The sequence below is a fragment of the Spermophilus citellus genome (assembly GCF_964194105.1).
Source record: "Spermophilus citellus genome assembly, chromosome: 7".
Lineage (NCBI taxonomy): Eukaryota > Metazoa > Chordata > Mammalia > Rodentia > Sciuridae > Spermophilus > Spermophilus citellus.
The window spans coordinates 88,925,718-88,930,045 of NC_138188.1; the positions used below are offsets into that span (position 1 = coordinate 88,925,718).

At 33.2% G+C, this 4,328-nt stretch overlaps 1 pseudogene across 1 annotated transcript; it reads right to left on the bottom strand.

Annotated features, from left to right (window-relative positions):
- Positions 1 to 2,525: 2,525 nt before the first annotated feature.
- LOC308653226 (nuclear autoantigenic sperm protein-like) lies at positions 2,526 to 3,873 on the bottom strand (annotated as a pseudogene). Its single transcript has 2 exons — positions 3,648 to 3,873; positions 2,526 to 3,578 (listed from the first exon to the last, which is right to left on the bottom strand). The product of its transcript is annotated as a nuclear autoantigenic sperm protein-like (transcript).
- Positions 3,874 to 4,328: the final 455 nt, after the last annotated feature.

Genomic DNA, 4,328 nt, shown 5'->3' on the forward strand with positions numbered 1-4,328 from the left:
AAAAAATAATAAATCTTTGGAATGATAATAGTACCAAAAATAAGAAACAGTTTTAGGCTCTTTAAAATTCCAGGTGTTGATATAATCATATATAATATATATAATGGCATAGACATATTTTTAAACTGCCATGAATAATTATATGTGTCTACTGAAAATTACTAATCAGATATAGAACTAAAGAGAGATTATAAAAGCAAAATGATAATATTTTAAATAAAAAACAACTTCTTTGTTAAGACACAACTTAGACATATTGAAAAAGAAGCTAATTCAAGTATAGAATATTTTAAATTACTAAAAATGTATAAATGGAAATTTTTTTAAATAGACTGAAGAATGAGTGTGTGTGTGTGTGTGTGTGTGTGTGTGTGTGTAGCATAGCTACACATAACTCTCCTCCTAACATAATAATGTGCCCAGGTAAATCATTATTTAAAAATGGGAAATATTTTTTCAAGTATATACTGATGATGTACAACAAAGAAATTTCTAAAGTTTTGTCCTTCAGAAGGGAGAAAGGCAAAAATAAACAATGAGCAAAGAAATGTGTATAATTGTGTGAAAATCTAAACTCATACTTGCCATACCAAAAAATTAATGTATAATCTGTAGGATTAATGTTAGTATTTTGAGATAGAGTTACAATAAATTACAACAGTGTTATATAAGGTATAAACATGTATGAGGAGTTGTCCAGTGTCTTCTCATTGTTCAAGTAAATGGTAGCCACATTAATAATTTGGACATTCTAATGTTATACGCATAAAAATGAAAAGGAACTCAAAAGGAATAGCAGTAAAATAAGTTACTACTGAACCACCAATGGGAATGAATTAGAATGAGAAAAAAATAACAATTCAAGATGAATAAAGAAAAAAGGATAAACAAAAATGATAAAAATTATATGTGAAGGATAATACCAATTTATTTTGTAAATAAATGAAAATATTATAAAAATCATAATAAATTTAAATGTAATGAATTTAGTGATTAATATTTTTGAGACTGGATTAAAATATGCTCTTACATTGTTAGAAGAAAAAATATAAAATACAAACATACATAAATATCAGTATAAAGAAAATGAAGTATTCTAGGTACATGACAAGAAAGAAAAAAAGAAATAAAAGCAATATGGGACATCTATATTATTATCAGACCACAAAAGAGTCTTGCCAGAAATAAAAATGTTTAAGCTAGATGGACCTAATGTATTGATCTCAAAATATATAAAAGAAAGATCTATATCAACTTAGAAGAGTTAAACATATTTATCTTATTATTACTATTCCCTAAATAAAAACTGTATAATAATATAAAAGGCTAAACAAATAGTTTTTATAGATGTGTGCAAAAACCTATACCAAATAATTTAATACATACTATTCACAAGTACTCACAGCTTTAAAAAAATATTTTATTAGGACACCATAATAACACATAGTAATTTGATTTCATGTTGACCAAATCATTAGTGCAAGGAATCTGATTTCCAAACCATTCCCCACTTTGTCCTCTTCTACTCTCTCTTTGTATTCTCTCTCCTCTGCTAAACTTCCTTTATCCTACAAATAAATAAAAGTGAAATTCCTTTTGATATTTTTGCATATGAATATAGCATGATTTTGTTAAATCCCTTCCATTTATCCTTCCTTTCCTTTCCTTCCCCTCTCACTCTCATCCTCCTTTTTCTATTCTACTAATCCTCCTGTGTTTATATGATATCTGATCCCCAGCTATCTTCCTTCCCATTTTTTGCTCTAGCTTTCCCATGGGAGAGAAAATATTCAACCTTTGGTTTTCCGAATCTGGTTTATTTCCTTTAGTGTGATATTCTCCATTTCTGTTCATTTGTTGGTTAAAGACACCCTTTCAGTCTTCTTTGAGGCTGAGTAAAACTCTCTTGTATGAATGTATATTTAAACCACATTTTCTTAATCCAGTAATAGTTACAGACACCTGGGTTGATTCCATAACTTGTTTATTGTGATTGGTGCTGCTATAAACATTGACATCGTTGTACCTCTATGGAATGCTAATTTTAGATCTTTTTGATAAATACCAAGTGAAGTATCTTGGTCATATGGTGGTTTCATTGCTAGTTTTTGGAGGGATTTCCATACTGCTTTCCAGTATGGTTGAACTAATTTTCAGTCCCAACAACAGTATAAGAGTTTCCTTTTTCTCCACATCCTCGCCAACATTTATTATTACTTGTTCTTAATAATTGCCATTCTGACTAAAGTGAGATGAAACCTTAGTGTAACTTTTATTAGCTTTTCCCTAACTGCTAGAGATAATGAACATTTTTTTTAGATATATTTCTTGGCCATTTGTGTTTCTTCTTTTGAGAAGTTTCTGTTTAGAACTTATGCCCATTTATCAATTGGGATATTTTTTCTTCTTCTTTTGTTTACAATCTTCACTGAAGTTATAAAAAAAAAAAGAATCCCCCAAAGTGGAAAAAAAAACAAAACCATATACAAAAACACTTTCTCTTGGGAGGAAGGCGCTTTTCCCTCTCAACACGCAGTGCTTTCAATTATAGCTCCAGCCTCCACTGTCTCCTCCATTGCTGCCAGGCTTTCTGCCTAATTCTCAGCCTCTTCTTCCTCCATGTTTTTGGAAACTTCATTTCCACTGGGGATAGGATCCCCACTGCCTCCATTCACTTCTTGCTTCTGTTTGATTTCCTTTGCATCATCTTTCCGGGGACTCTCTTCCTCTGGTTTCCTCTTCTTTCTAAAAAAGTGGGAAATATCAGTTACACAATTTGATGAGGAAGCACTATCTGTTGATTTTCTACTGTCAATCATGGAAATTAAAGCATCTCCTCCACTACAAGTGAAACCTGGACTAGAGCTCCCCACCAGAGTAGCTTTCAGAGCCAATTCAGCTACATTTCCCACTAGGCTGGGAATCTTTTGCATCTTCTATCTTTTCTGTAATTTCAGGTAGTAATTCCTCAACTCCTCAATTTCTTTCTCACATTCAGTAGGTGGTCCTTCAGCCTCTTTCATTTGTTCATTTAGTACAGCCATTCTCTTCTCAATGGCTTCAATAGATCTGTTGAACTGTGCCAATGCCTCATCACACTGAGAGTTATAGCCATAGGCAAAACTCAGCTGGTAGTGAGTCTCTGCAAGAAGACAATCATGGGCTTCAAGACACTGCTCTTGCAGGTTTAGGAAAGTCTGGAACACCTCCATAGCCTGGATATAATTCTCAGATTCAACATAAACTTCTCCAAGTTTAATATGTTCCTGAGAAGCATAAAGCTGGGATTCTTTTGTTTATTGGCTTTTAAAAATGATCTTTGCTAAGTCCAACATATCTCAAGAAGCTCTAGATTCCCAATCTCCTTTCCTTAATTTTCTTGGAGAGACTATTTTCAAGAATTGTTTCGTTTGGTGTTTCTTCTGCCTTTTCATTTTCTTTAACCTCCACTTCTGAGACTTCAGTTTCATCTATGTTATCATTATTTTCTACCAGAGATTCATCTTCTGTTTTTTCTCCTTCTTCCTCTTCCAACATGCACACCTTCCAAGGCATTTCCCAACACATCATTCTCCATTCTTGAAGATTAAAATTGTGATTTTCCATAGAAAAAGAAGTCTTCTCCACATTCATTAGTTTCTCCATACCTCTTACCTAAAAGGCTGGCTGCTTCCTAGAATGCTTTTCTGCTGCTGGATTATCACCCACCACCAGATGTTTCTGTCCTAATCCCAATAATTTTTTAACTTAACTAGTCACATCTAGGTTCCTCACTTTATTTGCAGAGGTAGAAAGAGCTAGAGCATATTCAATCTTGTCAGTGGAAACCAGTTCCAAGGTGATGGCAGCAGTGGCTGTGGACTCTGTGTCCATGGTTCCTCTCAAGGGTGGACCAGCGAGCAGAATTGAACCTGTGAGAAAAACAGAAGGAAACTTGGAAGCCAGAGACTTATTAGGGGACAGAGAATGGTAGATTATAGAGCTATTTGTTTTCTTTTTTGAATTCTTTACAGATTCTGGATATAAGACCCCTATCAGAGGAATAGCTGGCAAAGAGTTTATCCCATTTCATAGGCTCTCTCTTCACTTATTTTTTTTCCTTTGATGTTCAAAACCTTATCAATTTGATGCCATCCCACTTATTGATTCTTGGTTTTATTTCTTGAGCTTTATGATAATTGCTGAGAAAGTAAGTGCCTGTAGATATAGGATGGAGTGTTAATTCTATGTTTTCTTCTAGTAGTTGCAAGGTTTCTGGCCTAATTTATAAGTATCAGAAATATTTTGATTTGACTTTTGTGCAGGGTGAAAAACAGGGATCAAAATTC